We start from the raw sequence: 22887 nt of genomic DNA on the forward strand, positions 1-22887 counted from the left end.
GGGATTAAAGGCATGCACCACCATGCCCAGCCTGGTTATCTTTAGTTACTGACTTATATTTTAATTCCACTCAGGCCAGAAAGTCTACTTTGTATGATTTCAATTATTTAAATTTGTGAGGCGTTAAGAACATACCATATTATACAGAATGCAGTTCTGTGCGCACAGCACACAGTGATCACTGGGTTGCCTATGCTGTACTCTAGTGAGGCTCTATTCAGTATCTCCCATCTGTTTTCTTTCTGTTAGCCTGGGTCACTGGCATTGATCTGTCTTAATGTTATGACTGGCCCTTGTCACCTCTATTATATTACTGAGTCCACACAATTTACTTTGGCTACTAGGTACTTCAGCTCTAAAATCTCTAGTTTGTTTTTTTCATGCCTTGTATTCCCTGTAGGACTGGTGGGTTCTGTCATGGGGCCATCCCACCCCATCATCTACCAACCATTTCTTCCATCAGAGGCTGACATTCTTGGTTCTTTATGCCGAGTGTGGACACTGGACTGCCCTTGGATACTTTGAGCATTGTCCATGACTACAAATGCCGCTGAAATCTCATGCAGAATGTCTCCAGCACAAGTCCTACCTAGGTGTCCACATGCACCAGCAGGCTGTGGCTCTAATGTCAGTGCAACTTTGGGAGCACTTGCAGTGCTGCTCTACTGTGCCCCACGGGCCGCCCAGCTCAAAATGAGCTGTAGGATCACTACCCTGAAGTCCTCTCGTCAAAGGCTTTACTGTGCAGCACAGACTTGCGGCTGTGCCTGGAAGCCACACGCGGTATTAGCAGTCGCATCCTCAAGCCCCTCCTCTGTGAGATCCCAGCACTTCTGGTTCTCAGGGGCTCCTTTACTTGTCCTGCTAGATAGGAAGATGCCCCTCCATGTGTGCTTAGGCCTGACTACCCTTGCCTCCAATGCCCCATGGGGGCCCTGGGTCTGAAGGGAGAATAGAAAATATGGAAAGTAAAGCCAACAGTGAGGCTTTGCCATGACACAATATAGGGGCTCTCCTTGCTCTCAGAAGTACAGTGCTGCAAATTACTCTTGGAGCTGCTTCTTGTCACTCAGTGTACACCTCTGGGTGGGGGCTGACTGCACTGGGGCTAGGACTCATGACCGAGCTCTGGTTCCCTCCCACCTGTTTGGGGTCCCTGATGCCTCAGTTCTTCATAGCTGCTCCGCACAATCTACACAGATGGCGTAATTGGTCAATGGGAGACACAAGGTGAAAAGCACTATATGTTGAGCAGAGTAAAATCCTTCTTAATTTTGATTTAAGCAGAAAAAATTGTTTAAAGCCAGCAACACTATAGTTAAATTGTCTGATTATTCACTTTTTAAGAATATTAAAATTGCCGGGCATGGTGGCACACATTTTTAATCCCAACACTTGGGAGGCAGAGGTAAGTAGGAGGGTCGCCATGAGTTCAAGGCCACCATGAGACTACATAGTGAATTCCAGGTCAGCCTGAGCTAGAGTGACTGCCTACCTCAAAAAACCAAAACCAAAAAAAAAAAAAAAAAAAAAAGCATATTAAAATTAGCAGATGCTAGTGAAGCAAATGCTGCTGTGGTATGAACTGCTGTGCAACTGTTCCAGCTCAGTGCATGTCCACCTGTACCGCAAGGGGAGAAAGGATCATGTCTGAACTGAGTCATTCAGGCTGACTGAAGACCAGATTCCTGGCCGCTGAAATTCCATGCTGATAAAAAACGAAAGCCAGTTACATGTGGTTTAGACTAGAGGGAAAGGGCCTCCTATCTGAGGTGTCCTGATGCAAAGCTTTTTCTGGAAAGAGGAGATAGGCTTCAGGGATAATGCAAAAACAGTTCACAAGTATCATGGACTTCAGAGCAGCAGGCTTTGCCACCGCGTGTGAGGCACAGAGTACCTCCAACAATGCGTCTATCTGGCTACACAGCTGTGGAGAGGTCCGTCAAGGCTGGCAGCTCAGGCCTGCCCCTATTAGCTGTGCTCCATCTAGGGCTGCACCTAAGGCCTCAGCTGCCTGCAAGCGACACGGGGTAGGGAGGAGGCAAGCACAGCCTTGATTTATCGTGTTTAACAGCTCAGTGCCCGCATCAGGCTGTATGAGGCCGTGGCAGCAGAAGCCGACAGAGCTGATTAGCTGCTTCATTCTCCTTGAGAGACTCACAAAGCATCTGTGTCCTTGAGGCCATCCAGGCTAGGGCAGATTTCCGCAATTCAATGCTCTTGCCAGCCACAGTTAACATTAGGAAGATGTTCAGGGCTTATACAAGCCTGACTTCAGTGAGCATTCTAAACAGGCTGCTCCCTTGTCACTCAAGTGTCAAGATACAAAGTGACAAGGCTGGGACTGCTGCCCTCGCCCTTGCACCCCTCCTGCTCTGTAGGCCACACGCAGGGCCTCATCTAGAAACTGTAGAACTGTTCTCTTTCGATGCGTTGGGGATTCACCCAGTGGCACTGACAGTGTTTTTTTTTTTTTTTTTTGGTTTTTCAAGGTAGGGTCTCACTCTGGTCCAGGCTGACCTGGAATTAACTCTGTCATCTCAGGGTGGCCTTGAACTCATGGCAATCCTCCTACCTCTGCCTCCCAAGTGCTGGGATTAAAGGCGTGTGCCACCACACCCAGCTTGGCACTGACAGTTTTAAGTCTTAGTTTGGAAAAAATGCCCAGTGGTCTAACATACAACCCATGTTAGTATGCACTTCTCATGAATGCCCCAATTTTGAAAATACCTACTTTAAAATTTTTAGGATCTCCCATGTGAAGGGAGACAGACAAAGCAAACTCTCTAAAGCTCAACTGAGTTCTGGTACTAACACCATAGGAACAGTTGTGTGTCCCCCACTCAGGTCATGGCACATCCCTTCCTGCCACCTGTACACTGTCCCCATGTAGCACAAAGAGAAAGGCCTTCCATTGGCCCACGACAAAGGGAATCTGGAAGATCCCAAGTATCTCAGTTTTTTGGCCATTCTTACCAGTCACTAGGCAGGCAGGGAGGGTGGGCACAGCCATCACCCCAAGTGGATCACAGTTTGGCAGGGAAACCAGACTGTCCCAGTGGACAAGGTACCTCATTCAAGGCCAACATCAGCTCCTCCCCTGCCCATCCCCCACAGTGTATGTCTTCTATGCTCTATGAAAAAGAAGTAAGAGAAGTTCCTTTGGCTGTAGGCTCCCTCAGAGCGAAGAAGAGGCTGGAACAAATCAGCCCTACTGTGGTGCTTTGATTCAGGTGTCCCTGATAAAACTTAGGTGTTCTGAATGCTAGGTTTCCAGCTGATGGAGATTTGGGAATTAACACCTCCAGGAGGCAGTGTTATTGTTGGGGGTGGGCTTATGGGTGTTATAGGCAATTTCCCCTTGCCAGTGTTTGGCACACTCTCCTGCTGCTATTGTCCATCCACCTTATGTTGGTCAGGGGGTGATGTCCACCCTCTGCTCATGCCATCGTTTCCCTGCCATGGTGGAGCTTCCCCTCAAACCTGTAAGCCAAAATAAACCTCTTCCCCCCCACCCCCAAGCTTCTCTTGGTGTGGTGATTTCTACCAGCAATGCAAACCTGACTGCAACACCTTCCCAGGGTCAGTCCTAGCAGAGCATCCAGGACATTTACTGCTTTCAGCTCATCCTGGACAGGGGAGAACCCACCCTGCCACTACTGAAGGTGTCTTGAGATCATGGAAATGGGGGTGGGAGTGGGCTAAGAGCTGCTGGAGAGCAGCAGTACAGGCCAGGGAGTCCTCTGCTGTGTCTCATACAGTGGGTGCTGAGGTGCTGCCACCTGGACCAACAGCTGATTACCCTAGAGGGTCCTGCCATGAGCCAGGGTCTGCAGAGCCCTCCCAGACCCTAGAGCCATTTGGGGCCACGTGTCCTGAGACATCTCCAAGTCAATTTGGGGACTGACTGGTCTGGCTAGGGGACTAACTGGTTTTCAGTTGGTGATTTGCTTAGGATGGACTCTTGGGAGCAGGCCACCTTTGCTTTGGGTGGTCCAAGCGCTCCCTGAGTGTACCTACAGGTTTCCTATAACCTCTGGCTTGGGGACCATGTGCTCCATGGGGAATTTACTCTGTGCAGAGGTATGGGCCTCTGAGGGCTCCTCCATGTATGCAATGGATGCTCCTTCCACTGCGGAGAGTGAGAAACCGGGAAGGAGGAGCAGCAGTACGGAGGACTCAGTGGCTATCAAGCTCAAACTGACCTAAGGATAAGCACAAAACCCTTCAGCAGGGTTTCTAGACAACATGCTTCTATACAAGCTGGTATTAGAAAATAAAATGTGAACTCTGATACCACTTACAGCCATCAAAATAATTCCACGGGCTGGGTAAAATGATTGTTGTGCAAGTACAAATACGAGTTCAGATCCCTAACAGCCGCATGAAAGCTGGACACCGCAGCTTCTAGACTCCATATGCACACCGCGGCACAAGTGTGCACAATCTCACACATGAACACACACCGCATACGGTTCAGTCAGGATAAGCATGAACAGTGGTGTGTAAAGCTTCTATGTGCAACACCAGGTAACATCATGAAGGATTAAAGACCCGAGAGGAGACGTATATCGATCCTAGGCTTGAATACTCAAAATGTAGGGCGTTAATTCTTCCAAGCACATCTATAGATCCAGCTCCATAGACAAGCTTTTAAAAATGGATGTGGAGAATTCCTTAGGCCAGGAGCAGTCTGATGAAAAGAACAAGGTAAAAAGACTTGTTTGCCAGTGATGTACTTACAAAGTTGAAACAAATTGGTCTGTGGATCACTGAGAGAGTACAGGTAAGTAGATCAAGAGATTCAACAGTTGGAAACCACTGCTGAAATGGATGGCAAAGCCAGGGCTGCTCTTTCAGAAATCAGTCCAGGATCAGCTGAATGGGCAAGTGGGAATGTTGGGTCTGAGCATTCCTTAATGGGTTCCACCCTTGGACCAAACCAAACGAAATGAAGCAAATGGGAACATGAACAGGTAGCTGTGGAGGACAGCACAGGGCACTTATGCACAGATGGGAAGGTATATTCCTTAGACTTAAAAAGGCATCGACTGCTATGAAAAAGGTTGAGAGGATGAACCACATCAGAACTAAGACTGTCTACAGACACTGTCAACTGAGAGAAAAGCAGCCTATAGGGCAGAAGTGACCTGTACCTTCTTCACAGCTAAGGTCTTTGATACAAGGAACTTTTCTGTGCTGCTGATGGGAAAGATCAGCATACCTTGAAGGTGCTGTCCATGTGGCTGCTACAGTTGGTCTTTTGTGTTCATGGCTTTCAGCAATCAACCCTGGACTGAAAATACTTAGAAAAAAAAAGAACTATATCTATAGTGAATATGGATAGAACGTTTTTGCCAGACCCTATTTCCTGAACACAACAGTACGGCATGACAACTATGTACAGAGCATTTGTGTTCCATTAGGTATTGTTTCAGAGGTGATTTCAAGTATATGGGAGGATTTGTGGAAATTTCGTACAACACTGTACATAAAGGCTTTGAGTATCTGGAGATTTTAGTGCGTATGCACAAGCAGAGGGTGTTCTGGAACAAACACCCTGGGGGTATGGAGGGATGACTGCATCTCAAAGGCAGTCAGCCTCCACAGTCAAGAGGAAACACAAATTAAAGCTACAGTGTATGTCAGCATACGCCTACTGGGAGGGTTAAAACCGGCACAATAAAATCTTAACAGGAGGCCCTGAGCAGCGGTGCCAGTGGGCTGCTCATGCATGGCTCAGCTGCTTCACTGGGCACATTTTCTGCATAAAGACAAAATGAAGTGGACCATATGCATCAGTTAAGACTCAACAATCTTTGCTTCTGACTAGACATAAATGTTCACTAAAATCCTAAATCAAATGTTAACATGTAAAATCAGCAGTTCACATGTAGACTAATATTGCACAATACCTTTGTGGAGTTTATTCTTGGTTAATATAAGGGTCCAGGAGTTCTGCCCACATAACACATTCAAGGAGAAACCAGTAACTACAGGAACATTAAGTCATAACTGACCCAGATGGACATTTAGCAGCTCCCATGAACAGTTCTCACCACAGCCCTGTGAAGAAGGCACACAGGAGTGCTGTAGCCACCAGGTAGAAAGTGGACACCAGGGCAGGATGACCACTCTTAGCAAATGTAGCTTCCAGCCTGATGCAGGGAAGGCACTGAATACAACTCATACCACCGCCAGTCAAATCAAGCTGAACACAGTAGCAGGAAGCACCTATGCCAAGCCAAGATCATTTAACAACCCAACACTAAGCACCACATGCCTGAATTCATGTGTGTGTCTCCAAGGTGTTACCACTTTTTCTGTAGATGGTGTTGGGCACAGAGCTCCAAATTCCAGCTCTTATTAAACAAAGAGACATGAAGGATAATTTAAGCCAAGGAAAAAACCAGGAGACAGCAAGCCATTTCAATCCATCTAATGGAGGAGAGGATACCACCTGAGTGAAGAGCAAAAGAGACGATGTAGGGCATGAGATTTTTGGTTTTGGTTTTTTTTTTTTTTAATATTTTTTGCTCATTATTTATTTATTTATTTGAGAGCAACAGACACAGAGAGAAAGACAGATAGAGGGAGAGAGAGAGAATGGGCGCACCAGGGCCTCCAGCCACTGCAAAGGAACTCCTTGCGCCCCCTTGTGCATCTGGCTAACATGGGACCTGGGGAACCGAGCCTCGAACCGGGGTCCTTAGGCTTCACAGGCAAGCGCTTAACCGCTAAGCCATCTCTCCAGCCCTTTTTTGAGATTTTTATAAAAGAAAAGCAAACCCCAAGCAGTTGTGAAGCAAAGGGCTCTGGCAGGGTTCACAGCCTATGCAGACAGTACACTGAGCCATGGAATATGCCTCTGGTGGTCTAAATCACATAAACTCACGTGTTCTGAATGCTGGTCCCGAGAAGTGGTGCACTGCTGGAGGAGGAGTTTTGTTGGGGGCAGTGCTGGGGTGTCAGAGCCTGCTCCCCTTGCTCACTTTCTTCTACATGCTACAGGGGGTGATGTCCAGCCTCTGCTCTATTTTTTCTTCCCTGTCATCATGAAGCTTCTCCTCATGACCATAAGCCAAAACAAAACCTTTCTCCCCACCAGCTGCTTTTGGTGGGGTGTTTTGTCCCAGGAACATAAGGTAAATACAGCAATGCTCCTGAAGAGAAAACTCCCACCCCATGTCTGCACCTGGCTTGCTTAAGACGTGCAATATACAAAACTGTGAAAGGAACACAACAGAATCTCAGTGCTCCATGGAACACTCTTTCTGCCCTTTGGTGTGTACTTGCCCCATTATTAATGTAAGAACCCCATGCCCTGCTGCCAGGGCATCATGAGGGTTCTGCTCCAAGATCTCTGCCTCCCCCCTGCTGTTTCTAATGGGCTGCTCTTCCTGTGCAGCAGGTATGGCAGGAGAAATACAGAACAGGAAGTCCATCTTTCCTCTACTGGATACTGGGCATGAGGACCAAAGCCACACCTAAGAGTGCGGCTTCCTGGAGCCAGAAAACTGCCGAGAGAAGGTCAGTCCCCAGCTTTCAGAGGATCTGCATCCTTTCAGCACCTTGGGTCCCTGGCATACCCTGCTCCTGTGTTCCAGTAAGGAATGGGGAGAAGCCACTCTGCCTGGTGGCCCACTGCTCACTTCACTGAGGAAGGAGAAGACCTTCTCAGTTACGGGGCTCCTGTGTGCGGGAGGCATGAAGGTGTAACTGAACCTTGTGGTCTGACACCCGACACTCCGTGGTTCTGGCTGTACTGTGCAACTTTCCCTGGCTGGAAGGTTTCTTCAGGGGACGTGAGGACTGCCTCAGGTACCAACAGATACTTAGTGGGCAGACTTCTCTGCTCCATGAAAGCTCATGGTCAGCTCATCTCATGGATTATGGTTAAAAGAGAAGCAGGACATTGTTAACATACTGCTACCAATGTGGCATGCAGATGGGGACAAGGACAAAGGCAGTAAGTGGTTGGCATAAGGCAGGCTGTGGCAGTGCAACAGGGTGCAGACACACCTGGTAGTCCAGAGTAACCTGGCCTAGGTCCCCATCAGCCCAGCTGCTATGCATGGGATGGAGCTCAACACTGCAGGCTATGGCTGCTCCAGACCACAGGTGGCATGGACAGCAGGTGCCAAGGTCACAAGTGTCTTTATGGAGGCCGTGGTGGGTAGAAGGGGAGCACAACTCCCATTTTCTCAGAAAGGGTGTGCGCGATGAGTTCCTTGAGGGACACGGCTAATGATTTCAGAAGACTCATTCATTATCACAGGCAAAAGCCTGAAAAAAGTAGCTAAAATTAGATAGGTAATTCCTTTCTGTGTCTTAATATATGAGCAGTATTTCCTCAATGCAGCCCTGCAAATGGTAATACATTTAGGTAAAATACAATAAAAATTTTCAAGAGATAAAACTAAACCATTAAGAATCTTTCCAAATGAAAGAAAAGCAGAAAAGGTGAAAAGGCAGAAATAAAAACAAGATTAAAACTAGAAATGTATATAAATGTGAATAAGAAACTTAAAGGAAATACCAATGATACTGTAAGGAAAGTAAATGAATATAGTGGTTAAAATATACACAATAAAAGCACTGGGGAACAAGACTTAAAACAAACAAATTCACACAAAATATGAAGCAACATACCTTAGATAGCATAAAGTGTGACTAGATCCCGCAGAGAGCCATATTAAGAAGCTGAGACCTCTGGGAGACTGGCAGCTTTCCTGAACTCCAGGCAAGGGCAGCAACATGGAGCTGGAGGCCATATGGGGACAGCTATGGGCAGTGGCTAATTCCAGAAGCACCCTGCTCTCATACCCACTGGAATCCTTACACCCAGGTCTCCTGGCCACCGACGACCCATGTGTGTATGCACATGTGACAGTATCCTGAGGTGCTGCCTATACATGTATTGACTGTGGCCTAAGAGACTGGGGTAGGCAGGGCTGGCAGCATCCACCTCAAGCCACACACTATGCTGAGGGCTTCGCAGGCATGAGATGACCCTAGGACAACTTGGGGACCCCAACAGTGTCCAGGCCAGGCAGCCTCAACAGGACACTACAGCAGGGGAGCAGAAGGGCATGATCTTTATGCCTCGTGACTGCACTGAGCCTCCTTAACCCTCTACTGCTGCTCAGGATTAGATTTAATCCCCAGGACAGCAATATCCAGAGAAGTGCTGCAGCTTCAATCCGTTGATGCTCTAATCCCTCAAACCTCGAAAGACTGCTTCATTTACTTTGTATGCATTTGGTTGGTTTTCATTTCAGTGTATGTGTTAGAGATACAGATATATGTATGAAAAATAAACTCTGCTTTCAATTGCCAAAACAAATGCAGATGAATAAACATAAATATTACACAGGTAAACTCAGTTTAAAATTTATTTATTGGCTGGAGAGATGGCTTAGCGGTTAAGGTGCTTGCCTGAAAACCCAAAGGACCCACGTTCAACTCCCCAGGACCCATGTAAGTCAGATACACAAGGTAGCACATGCAACTGGAGTTCATTTGCAGTGGCTGAGGGTCCCAGCATGCCCATTCACTCTCTCTCTCTTTCCCCCCTCAAATAAATAAATAAAATTAGAAGCTTATAAAATTTAAATTAGTTAATTGGTTTATTTCCAAGCAAAGAGAGAGAGATGGACAGACAATCTTGGTATGCCAAAGCTCTTAGCATTGCAAACTCCAGATACATGCACCACTTTGTGCATCTGACTTTTATAGACAGTGGGGAGTCAAACCTGGGCTGCAGGCTTTCCAAGAAAGAAAATACCTTTAACCACTGACCAATTTCCCCAGCTCCAGGAAAATCAATTCAAAAGCTCTAGACTTGGTGCCAAGATTCTTAAAATTGGTGACACTTGAGTTCTGCCAGAAAGAACTAGATTGTGTGAGCTGTCACAAAAGGATATCAGGATGATGCCAGCACCCCACATGGGGGCCTCCTATGATGCAATGATGGGTCCTCCTCCTCCTGGAATGAAGCCACCCATGGGAGGCCACACACCAATGATTCCCAGGCCTCTAATGATGAGACCTCCTACATGCCTCATGATGGTGCCCATTCAGCTGGGAATGACTCAACCAGACAGGTAAGGGTAGAAGGAGGATTATAATCTTGGCTCTGTACTATTTGTCTTGTTATCCCAAGAGATCAGGGTGCTTGACTATTTTCCAACAGTGTGATGAGCAAGGCCTTTTCCCCTTCCTAGCAGAAAATAGTTTTGGAAGGAGATGTGGGACAAAAAAAAATGTACAGTTAGTTATCATCTGTATTGTGAACTGTGAAAATACAACTGCCAGTTCTTTTTTTTTTAATTATTTATTTATTTATTTGAGAGCGACAAACACAGAGAGAAAGACAGATAGAGGGAGAGAGAGAGAATGGGCGCGCCAGGGCTTCCAGCCTCTGCAAACGAACTTCAGACGTGTGTGTCCCCTTGTGCATCTGGCTAACGTGGGACCTGGGGAACCGAGCCTCGAACCGGGGTCCTTAGGCTTCACAGGCAAGCGCTTAACCACTAAGCCATCTCTCCTGCCCCAACTGTCAGTTCTTTAAGTTAAGAAAAAAGGACATTAGCTGGGCATGGTAGCGCATACCTTTGATCCCAGCATTTGGGTGGGGGAGGCAGATGTAGGAGGATGGTTGTGAGTTTGGGGCCACTCTAAGATGACACAGTGAATTCCAGGTCAGCCTGGGCTGGAGCTAGACCCTATCTCAGAAACAAAAAGAACATCACTAGACAAAATCTGCATGAAACCCTGTAGACTGCAGACCTCTACTGATACAGCCAAGGCAGGAAGTCATGGCTCCTGTTTTGGCTCAGCCATGGACCCTTGTTCCTTCCTTGTACCATGGGCTGAGGTCTTTGGGGGCTGGGGGCTATTCATTATGGGCATGGGCAGGGGCAAGGACTGGCTAGAAGAAATGTCCAGTGCAGGAGCTCAGAAATCATGGGAGTCATGGCTGAGTACAGCTGTTGCTCTATCACTGTACCCCAATACCACTCCTGGGCCTAGCCAGCACCACTGATCTAAGTCACTCAGACTAGGGGCTTTTCAAGATTTGGCTACCACAGCAGCAGACTCTTTTCTAAAACCAACAGGAAAAAGAGAATAAAAGGCAACAAGAGCCAGCAGAGCTGTTCTGGTGGGAACTCCAGCAAGCCAGAGTCGGCGTGGGGACAGGACCTAAGGGACTCTCAACACGTGCAGGCTCAGCCTACACACTGCATGCCAGAGGAGTTGCTGGCATGCCTCACCTAGCCCTGCCTGCAGAAGCACCACTCCATGTGTCATGGGATTTGGTTTTAAAGCACAGGCAGAATCATGGCACAAAGGCTAAGTGTACAGCTTAACTGTCACACACCACTTGAGTTCACAACCCAGAATGAGGCACCTCTAGAAACCACCAACAGCTTTCCTCAGAGCTGCCTGTCACCAGTCACTAGTGTACTCTCTGCTTCCTCTGTGCCTTTCTGACACAAAGCACCATTCCTGAGATTCACCCATGCTGATGTGGGACAGGAGTGAGCCCCATGCTGTATTGTAGGTCTTCTGTGAATACCATCACAAATGGTTGCCCCTTCCACACTGAAGATATCATGTATTTCCAGTTTGGGGCAAGGAAGGAAGCGTCTATGGCCTGCAACTGTCTAGGTTCTTATGCCCTGACCATGGCACCAAGTGTCTCCTTTCTCTTTTATAAACCATGATGTAGCTAGCACATACCTCCAGACGTGATCTCTGGGCAGAGGCAAGGACTGATTTGGCGTAAGAACTCCAAGGCCAAAGGACTGTTACCTTTAAAATACTGGTGCATATGCCTGTCATCTTCCACAGAGTAGCAGAGTTTACAGCAGGCTAATCCTACAGGGCAGGCAGGCTGTGCAATCCTAACTTCTGTGCAGCATGGCACACACACTCTCCCGGCTGCATCTGAGTACCTGTCAGTTTACTTCCACTGTGTGCTCCTGAAGAGCTGTGTGTGGCTGTTTGACTGCTACTTCACAGTGGTTTTGTGGCTTGTTACAATGCCTCCGCTGCTGTCTGTAAACATGAGGCCCAAAATCATACAAGAGATTGGTAGTAGTCCCACCTTCTCACCTGAACTCCTATGCCTTCTGGGGTACGTGTGGCCTAGGATGCCCTCCTCAAAACAAGATAACTTTACAAAAAATCCCCAATTTCCACATCTTTAGCTCATCACTTCTCAAATACATTTGTATGTGATGTGGGATAATTTTAAATTTTGTTTTTAAAAAATAGACAATCTAACTGATCCAACCATGATCACTTAACCCACTCCCACCAATTTGGGGGAGGGGATGGGAAGATGCCTCAGTGGTTAAAGGCATTTGATTTCAAAGTCTTATGGCCCAGGTTCAATTCTCAAGCCACCCACAAAAGCTAAACTCAGTGGGGCAAGCACCTGGTATTTGTTTGCAGCAGCAAAAGGCTCTGGTGCACATGTACGCAAACATACACACCACATACATGTACATGCAAATCAACAAAATGCTTAAAAGTGTTATTTTGATTATAACAAAACCACCATATCTCCCATTTGTCTTTGCCCTTTATCCCTGTCTGACATTTGATTATTCTCCTGGTGTCACATTTTAATGCAGGTTTCTTTTTCCTCTGTCTTTGTATTATTATGTTTTTCCTTTGTTTTTTTGAGGTGGAGTCTTACTCTCACCCAGGATGACCTGGAATTCACTACGTATTCTCAGGGTAGCCTTGAACTCACGGCGATCCTCCTACCTCTGCCTCCCGAGTGCTGGGATTAAAGTCGTGTGCCACCATGCCTGGCTCTGTCCTTGCACTGTTTTGTTTTTATGGACTATATACCCCACATCAGCAGCTTATAACAAGAAGGGCAGAGAACATGACCAGGAAGGTAGGTGGTTTTAAGTATCTATCTGCAAGACAGGCAGAAAGGCAGAACTTGCATCTGGGCTGTCCCATGCAATCCTCAGCTCACCAAGGCTTGTCACCTCTGAGACTATCTGGATGGAGACTGAATGTAGCTGCTGAAGTTCCTTTGCTGCCCGGGCAGGAGGTGGCCCTGGCATACTTCCTCTAGCAGATGCTCCCAGAAACCAGGGGTTACAACTTCTGCTACACCTTCCCTCCCCAGCATGGCCTTGTGCTCCTGCTCAGCCTGGGCTCCAGCAAATACGATCATTTTCCCTCACCTCCACAAGTCTCTGAGCCCCACATGGGTACAAGTGAGGTAGCTCTGTATCCTTTCCCATAAGAAGTGCTATTTGCACACTGCTGGAGCAGTGTGACTCCACTACAAGTATCCCACAGGCTGGTCTGCTCACATCTGATTTGGTGATCACTATCTGCGTTCCCGATCCCCTTCTGGTTGCAGCTCTGGCTGCACCCAGACCCCATATGGCCTGTATTTAAACTTCCACTGCACAGACACACCAGGGGTTCTCAGACTCAGAGTGGACATTACATACACCACCTGGAAGGCCGAGCCTATCCTAGACAGCCCAGCCCAAAGGTTTCCTTTCAGTCGGCCTTGGGTGGGGGGTAGGGAGTAGGGAAATCCCCATCTCCACGTCCTCTGGAGGCGACGGGGATTCAGAGGTCACACCCGGAAAACCTGAGACTGTGCTACTTCACAAACACCACAGCCAAGATACAGAAGTTAGAAGCAGCAGCTCTTGTGGCTAACCTGAAGTACCACTGCACCCAAAAGTTCTGCTACAAACCCATCCATTTTTAAGAGTCCTTCTGACCACAACTCCCAGCATTACAGGCTGTTGGTCCTCCAAGTGTCCCTGGCCTCTGAAGCCCACTACATTGGAGTAAGTATGTCTCACATCAGAAGGCTCCAGCTTGGGGCCACCCCTGACTCCAAATCTTCCCTAGACCTCTTTGCCTGGTAACAGATTGCTTTATTGAGGCTCCTGGCCTCTATCAGCAGGGCCCAATAGCCTCCTATAAACAGCACAAACCTCTCCCCCACAGAGCATGGGATGCTGACAAGGATTCACAAGAGGCTGTCTAACTTCACAGGTTGCCCTTTAGTGACCATGGCCCAGCACTATAAACTTGATGAGGGCAAGATGGATGAGAAGGGCCATCCTGGGTGTGTGGGACACACCACTCTGCCCATGAGGAGTTCAGAGAAGGATCATGGAGACAGAAGTCCCATGCTGTGTTAGGACTGTCTTTTGTAGCAAAAGTCACCATGGGATGCAGCCCCGCTCTTCTGCATAGCTACATTTGTGTTGAATCTTGTTGGACAGGTAAGAGAAAATAAGGACCATAGAGTACTTACTCCCCATAGGCAAGGGTCCATTTCCAGAAGCAGCAGCCTTTACTTCCCCCAGAGGACTAATGGGGATGTTATAGTCTCATGATTTCACATGAACACACGTGGTCATTGTGGCTGGACAACTCTGTCTTGCTATTACATACCATGCATGAGTGCTCATATTAAGCCTAGTTACTGGGGCATAGCTTAGGAGGGGAAAGAAGACAGAGTTGATGCTAAAACTACATCAAAGTAAAAGTGGGGCTTTCTCCAGGTATCAGATTATAGCCACAAGAATGAAAAGTGCTGCATTTTTTCTCCTCTGCTGTGGTCAAATAGTATAAGAACTCCGTTCTCTCAAACACATTTTCGAGTATCACACAGACTTATGCTGAGGCTGCAGCTGGCAGAGCCCAGAGAGTCCTTGTGGGTTTTGCTTTGGGTTCAAGGACACAGCCATTGTGACACAGAGTTGAGATGGACAACAGTACATACACCAGAGTACTAGTGCTTATTCCTATGATGCTGGCCATACATACATCCACACTCCTTAGGGAACCAGCCAAAGGTGCATTTTAAGTATTTTGTCTGAAAGGCAAAAAATGGTTCCTTGATGAAATGTGTTTACACTAAATCCTGTTACAACTTTGGTTCTGGCAAACTATTTCTGGAAGCATTTTCCCAACAAACATACACAGAAGTCTGTTACCTGTGTTGGTGTGGCATCCATGGCTAAATCACGCAAACTACATACATCTTGCTCTTTGCTTTGATGGTTGTGCATATCAGAAGGGTCATGAGTCAATGCACACTTGAGTTCATTATAAGACAAGCAAAAATGTGAAATTTTATTTTCTATAAGCTATAAAACTCACATTAGTTTTACAAACATTTAAAACTATCATCCATTCCACATATGCCTTGCCATGCAGGAAGCATGCTCAGTGGCCTCCTCAGTGATGAGAGAATTAGTTATTTCTCAATATAAATGCCACAGAAGTACATGTTGCGCATCTATTCACAATGTATGTGCATCAAATCTTCTGATTATTTGGGGTTCATGGGGCTTTTGCCTGTAGAAGCAAACAGCTCTCCATCCCATTTCAAAAGTCCATGTCTACAACAAAGACAGGACTGAAGGAGCTTATTAAGCTGGACAGTACTAGCTGTAGTTCCTAAGGATGACCCACATGATCAAGGGTGGGGATTATAGTCCTTTCCATATCGGATATGGCTGACAAACATCCTGATAACGTGTTTGTTTTTCTAATAATGTAACTTAAAAAATAAAGAGTATTAGGATGACACCAGACCCTCCAAAAGAACCGCATTATTAAAGCAGAGAACTTAACATGACACCACTTTCTAATGTCTGAAATTGCTCATACACACAACCCAACACCTCTCTCCCCATTGCCAGTCAGAAATCTATGCACCATTACAGCAGTTCCTTCAATACCTTCTCCCAACACACCACACGCGTGATCACTGCATGTCCCACCACAACGCCTGGGACTCAAGGGTTGCTTTCTTTGCAGGCAGCCTTGGCCACCTGTCCTATGCCACTGACCACTTACCCAGGCCCAAAGAATCCCCTTACCTCAAAACAAAGCAGCCCTGTGGGGTTGGGAGGATCGAGTTGGATGTGGGTATCAGACAGATGGCCACTCTCCCAGCTTAAAGATGATGAAATGCTAACGGAGAAAAATTAGAGTGATGTTTTGTTCTCGACTGAAGGAGGCCACCTATCCCATTGGCCTAGGGTGGGAACCGCGTGACACTGCCCAGGCACATGTGACCTACTTTTTGCCCAGCTCCCCTTGTGCCCTTGGAGGGGCACCCAGCACTCGTGGCTGTCATTTCAATGGTTCCTGCCCCCAACAGGACTGAACAATCCAGCATGCCTCTAGGACATATGCACAGCAGCTCAGCCTGCAATGGGGTGGGGAGGGGGTGTGGGGGCAGCTTCGGCCAGTATTAATCCAGACTCAGCTCATCATCCTTGGGCTGTCCTCGCTGCCGCTGACTGTCTACACATAGCTTCAGCAGGGGCAGGTCCCTAGCCATTGACTGTGGGACCGTCCTGGGTTGGCTGGAGACATGCTTAAGGATTCTCATGGGACCACATGTGCAGGCCATTCCTCAGTAGGACAAAGTACCTGGGATGGCATGGACTGCAAATTCTATCACCATGCTTAATTTATTGTAATCAGTTCTAAGGAGCAAGTCCCTGTGAAAGCTCACAAATAGACAAGCACACTGAATATTCCAGAACAGTTTTGATATGTGGGGTAAGTCACAAAGATGTATGAACCAATCCAGGACCCCCGGGCTCAGAAACTTGGGATATAAGAGGGGAGAATGCACACTGGTCATCAAACTGGGCACTTCTGTCACCAGGTAAGAGAGAGCAGCCTTCCTACTCTACCTGGCAGTAATATGTTACCTTCATCCCAGCACCTTACACAGCTGTCAGAGGAGATAATGACCAATATATCTGAAAGTGTGTGAGAAGGGAAAGTCCAGGAAGAGCTATAAGGGGAGAAGGCATACTGTGTGGTTGGCAGGACCTGGTGACTGCAGCCATAGGAGGTACTGGCTTTATCATGCCTACCAAAGTGGACAGAGAGGAGTCCTGTGGCCTCACTGACCAAATAATAGAAGCATTGGGCATCCATTATAGAAAACAACCTTTAATTAAAAATTATTCCCCAGAAAGGCCATCAACCTGGGTTCTGTGATGTTGGCAAGTCTAGTTGCCATCACTGTGTTTTTTAAACAAAAAATTGAACCAAACTGCCCGTATGTGTCTTGTTTTTCACACTTAGCATTTCAAAGTAAATATTTCTCTGTGTTAATGCATTTCAGGTTAGGTAATAGTGATCACATTCTTAGTATTTCACCTATGCATACAATTTTAGGTACTCTATGCATTTTTATGCACAAGACTATAAATGAGTCTTCAGTAACTGAATGTTGGTATGCCAAACAATGCTGTAATAATTTGCTTAAGCTTTGAGTATGTGTTTTCTTCTCAAATATATTTGTTGAAACTCAATTCCACTGTGATAATACTGAGAGATGTGGCCTTTAGGAAGTAATCAGGCTGTGAGGGTGCTTATCTCATGACCCAATCAATGCCTTATAAAGAGGTCAGGCTTTGGCCCTTTTTGCCAACAATGTCTCTGTAGAAGATGTAGTTTTTGATGGGTTCCACATGGATAGACCTTCTGGCACTTTGATCTTGGACTTCCAGCCTCTAGGACCATAAGCAATAGATTTAAGCTGGTTATAATTTACCCAGTCCCAGAAATGGTTTTCTTTCTTCCCTGTGTTATCCCTGAAACCTATATTCATAGCAATACAATTTCTAGTCAAAAGATGCACACGACCGAACAGGCATGCATGCCAGCAATCCCAGCACTCAAAAGGCTGAAGCAGAAGAGGAGGAGATTCACAAAGTGCAGCACAGCAGGACTACACAGTGAGACCCCCCTCTCAAAATAAGAAGAAGACAAAGAACAAGTTTGAAGGCTGCTTGTATCCAGGGTAAGCTGCCAGGCAGCAGCCCTCTCCTCTCTACTGGACTTTGTCTTCAGAGCTTGTTTGGAAGCAGTAGGTCTAGTATTTATAAACAGGAGGGTGAAGGCAGCAGCAGAGACATCATGACAGTCTCCCTGCATCTGGCCTCGCTGTGCATCCACCAGTGGAGCCACTTGGCAGAGGCTGAGATGCTCCTGTCATGAATGGAGACCACAGTGGTATGGTGTCACTCAGACTCATGGACACAAAGCTCAGGTAGGGTCTCACTCTGGCCCAAGTGACCTGGAATTCACTATGGAGTCTCAGGGGTGGCCTTGAACTCACAGTGGTCCTCTTTCCTCTGCTTCCCAGTGCTGGGATTAAAGGCGTGCACCATCATGGCCGGCAAAAAAAAACCCAAAACATTTTCTTAAAAAAACATAATGAATAGTAGCTACAAGTATATCTGTGTTCCAGGGAGGTGTCAGTCCTGCCCATTGTGTGTGGTGAAGCCAGGTCCTTGAGGGGGGAAAGCATGTATGAGAGAAGCAAGCGTATAAATAGCCAGGTGTACCTGGGCCGAAGCAGCAGCAGCAGAGTGGGACACCAGGGGGAGAAAGGGCATGGCATGTAGGAGCCAGGGGAGACACCGTAATGTACAGGAAGAGCTGTGGCAGAGCTGAGACAGACAGGTGGGGGAGAAAGAAGCAGCTGGCGCTGGCCTAACCCTGAGGGAAGGAGACCAAGTGGAAGTCATCTGTAGGGTGGGAGGGCTGAAACCCACAGTGAGCGTAAGTGGCAATCGTAGGAACCGTCCTGGAGAGCAGAGACAGTGAAGGAGGAACCCAATGCAGGGGTCTGTGTCAACATAACATGACCCCCAAGGGTTGTGCCATGGCTGTGCACCACCCCTGGTATCTTCCCCTTCCCAGTTTGTTCTTTGCATGAGTGTATCCCTGTCCGCTCTCAATGGAGGGAGCTGGGCCCTGGTGAGGTGGCTGCACAAATCACTGATGGTTCTTCTCAGAGAACTTCACCATCCCCCACTGAGCCATACCAGAAGGTTCTGTAGCCTACAGTCACCAGCCAACCCTCCTCTGCTTTGTCTGGGCACTGGAAGCTGCTCACACTGGCTCCTGTGTGGCTGTGACACGCTCCTCTGGGGACTGGAGTTTGGACTGTCTGTGTTGTTGGTTTTCTTTGCTTTAATGTAAGTGCTGCTCCTGCCAGTGGCAGCCAGCGACTCCTCTGTGCAGCTGTAATTTACTTCTGAGCCATTTCAGAAGATGAGGTTATAAAGCCATTTGAGTAGTAACCATAGAATGCATGTTTAACACATGTAAGTAACAATAACTTGGTGTGAAATACTAAGTGGAGCTGCATAATTCTAACAGCTTTTGACAGGGGAAGTTAAGAACCCTAACGGTGTTGCTGTGAAATCAGAAATGTGTTTAAATTTAAGATTTAGGAATTTTTTGATAGAAAGTTTGATAGGTGTAGGCCCTCTTGTACCCCATGATTGATGGTAGCTTGATATTGCACGACCCATTTACATCAACAAGGAGGGTCCAATGGGAGGGGGAAGATCATAGATGAGCATAAACAATGGTACTAAACTGCCTGTATTTGCTGAAAAGAAAACTAATAAATTAAATTTAAAAAAAAAGATTTAGGAATTGCTTCATATGTTGTTCCCTGAAACCAGGACACATAGGACACCTGACAGACAACTGGGGTTAGATGCAGTGACCATGAGAAAAGCTGGCTCTCTGACCAGGAGTGGAAAATCCTAGTTCTGGTTCCTGTCTCCAAGTTAGGAGTCAGACTCAACCCACCATGGAAATATTTTCCAGCGTCCATGCCAGCAATTCCTGCTGTGCCTAATTTGTGTGCCACGTGTCATGAGGTTCCCGGGATGGCCATCCTTGGGCCAGCAGGCATCCATGGTTCTGTCCAGCACACAGCCTATGGCTTGAAGGAGCCAGCTCCTTTCTAAATGCCCTTGTATTAAGGGAAGGGGCCACATCCCTTGCCTCCTTACACAAGTGTCTTGCCACTATGGGTCAGCAGTTAGATTCCAGGCCTCTAGGGCAGAACCCCAGCCTCCATCCAGGTACACTGGAGCTTGTCAGCTGCATCAGGACACCACCTTGGAGTTTCTCCAGTGGGCGAGATGCTGTCTGTTAAGATCATCCTCTGGGTAGAAGGGAGCCAAATATCCACTTTATCTTGGAAATTAGGAAAGCAACAGTGGGAAGGCTAGCCAACCCAGCAGAGGGGTATGTGGAACTATATTCAACAGGTGTGACATGTCTCTTGTCATCTTAGAAATCTGAGTGGCTATGACTACCCACATGAGACTCTTATAAGATCCAAAAATAAGGCCTTTTAATATCCCCTCCCTCCAAGAGGAGAGAGTTTACAAGGTCTGTAAGACTCATAGGCTCCTTCCTTCCTTAGGATAGGTAAGTGCTTAACAATGGCTGGGGTGGGTAGGTATTGGGGGAAGGAGAGCCTTCAGTTGTATAGCTGTCTACAAGTTTTCCAAGCTCCTGTAAGTAACGCTAATAAAGTCATTGGTTCACCAGGTTGGACTTGGGTGGACTCACTGGTATGTTTTGTTGCTGCTCCATATCTGGAATGAATAAAAAAAGGCTTCTCAAAACAAGTCATATGAGGTGATACACATTGGCCCTATCCTGAAATACAACCATACCCAAGGCTCCACCTAGTGTGACTTCATAAATCCTGCCGTGACCTAGGACTTGCTGGCCAGCTCTACTAGCCTGTTCTGCCTGGCTCAATGAAGTCCACTCCACGAGGTTTCCTGAGTACTAGTAAGGCTCCAAAGTAGAATTTAGGTCAAAGATAAAGAGCAGTATCCGTAACTTGGGTATGGAATAAGTGGAAGACCACCATGGGAAGCACAGTCTGTAAGCACTGCACCTCCAATTAATTGCCCCATGGCTCGAGTATTACTCACATGGGATTGTACAGGGCCTGGGCACACACTGATCCCCACTGTCTTGAGCATCGAGACCCTTTCCTGCTGCATGGACTCTGGTCATCACCTCTATCCTTTCTGCTGTCATCTGCTTTCCACAGTGTTCGCTTATGGTTGCAAAGAGGGACACAGAGTTCTTTCCAACACCATGCCCAGGCAAAAAACACCTGTCCTTTCCATTATCTACCTCTTCGGAGCTGACTGTACCTCACAGTGAACAACCCAAACAGAAATTAGATAAATATAACCACTGCATCAAAAAGCAGAAAGTACTGAGAAATATAAAGGTAAACAAGGAGATGAATGACTTGTATACTGATAACCAAAAAAGTTGCTGAAAGGAACTTAAGGGACACACACATATGAAGACATCTATATTCATGAATTGGAAAACAATACTGTTAAGACATTAATACTACCAAACCAATCTGCACATTTCATACAATCCCTGTTGTGAATTAAAGTTCCCAGAAAAGCTCTGCATCTGCTGCACCTACTTCCAGCGAGGCTGAAAGGACTAATAAAAATGTGATAGCAGAGAGATGGAATGTTGCAAATCAGAGCCAGATTACCTTGGGCTGCCTTCAGCCCCTCAATAGCCATTATCAACCACCTTTGTGTCTAACCTAACTACATCCATGTTGACTGCCTGGTGGCCAGGTGCAACCTTTTTGGAATGTACTGACAGACCACTAGCTTCTACCAACCCAAGGGCTAAGAATGTCATCAGACAGCATCTGAAGCCTACGGTGGAGATTTCCTGCCTACCTGATGGTCAGCCAATGTATTTGAAAAGTGGCTTGATTTATAACTTTCTTTTGTTCTGTAACTATAAAACCTTCATGAAATTGTTAACAAGTTGGAACATGGAATTTAGGATAACCTAAATCTGTGTTCCTGGGCCATGGTTACTTGTATTTGGCTGCAGAATAAACTATCTTTCATCCCCTTTGAGGTGAGAACTGTATATTTTTTGTCAACACCGTCAAAGTCCCAGTGACATTTCTTGCATTCCTAAAATCCATATGCAGTGTCTCTAGGGTCCTCAAATATCCAAAAAGGGCGGGGGGTGAGAAAGAAGCAGAAAACTTTTTAAAAGACAAGGAAAAAAACAAAACAAAACAACAACCCTGGAGTCACATAAAGCCAAAGTCACAGTGTGGCACAGATGAATGGAGTGAAATAAAAACCTAGAAGCTTCTTACCTCCTCATATATGGTCAAATGATTTTGAGAAGGGTGTGTCAAATACATTCTATGGGAAAAGACAGTCTTTTCAGCAAATGATTTTTGGGGCCCACATGCCAAAAGAAAATGGAGTTAGATCCTTACCCATTTGACATATAAAAATTAAATCAATGACCTAAATATAATAACTGAGATGATAAAATTCTTGGAAAAATAGGACAAAAGCTTAAGGACATTGGATTTGGTAATAATTTCTTAGCTATAATAGCAAAAATGAAAAATCAAACTACATCAAAGTTTGAAATTTTGGTGCACGAACAGACACAATTAATAGAATTCAAAGGAAACATTATGATGGGAGAAAGTATTTGCAAATCATATATCCAATAAGAGGCTGATAAAAATTATAGAGCATGGCTAGAATACAACGGTAACAATTAAACGAATTAAATGAATAGGTGTTTCTCCAAAGACAACATACAAATGGTCAGCACGCACATGAAAAGGTGATCCATATCAGCTGTGGTTTGGATGTGGTAGGGTAGACATGCTGGGAGACTGGTCTTCAGTGCAGCAATGGTAAGAGGTGACAGACCTTTCAAAGGTGGAGCTTATGGGGAGGTTCTCAGGTCAATGGTAGCATGCCCTTAGGAGGGATTAACATGGTTTTTTTTGGGGGGGGAGGGGGCTCTAGTTAGTCTTTAGTCTCTCCATCTCTGGCTTTCTGTCTCACTATGTAATCTCTCCCTCTCACAAGTTCCCACCACTGTAATGTCCTCACCATCAGAGGCCTTACCAGACTGAGCAGATACCAGTGTCATGGCCTTGAATTTCCAGAATTGTGTGCTAAATAAGCACTTTTTTTTAAAAAAATAAAAGTT

General features: G+C 46.5%; 1 protein-coding gene across 13 annotated transcripts in view; it reads right to left on the reverse strand.

The window, feature by feature from the left end:
• Positions 1-22887, reverse strand: part of Pcbp3 (poly(rC) binding protein 3) — a 210563-nt gene that overhangs the window by 41708 nt on the left and 145968 nt on the right. Inside the window, exon 1 of one of the 13 annotated variants that reach the window (XM_045149702.1) lies at positions 15894-15987. The exons of the other annotated variants lie outside the window; for them this stretch is intronic. The gene's annotated coding sequence lies outside the window, so the exon portion shown is untranslated. Of the gene's footprint in view, positions 1-15893; positions 15988-22887 lie in introns of those variants that run through there. 13 annotated transcript variants of the gene reach the window in all.

This window comes from Jaculus jaculus, chromosome 5 (genome assembly GCF_020740685.1).
Source record: "Jaculus jaculus isolate mJacJac1 chromosome 5, mJacJac1.mat.Y.cur, whole genome shotgun sequence".
NCBI classification, from domain to species: Eukaryota; Metazoa; Chordata; class Mammalia; order Rodentia; family Dipodidae; genus Jaculus; species Jaculus jaculus.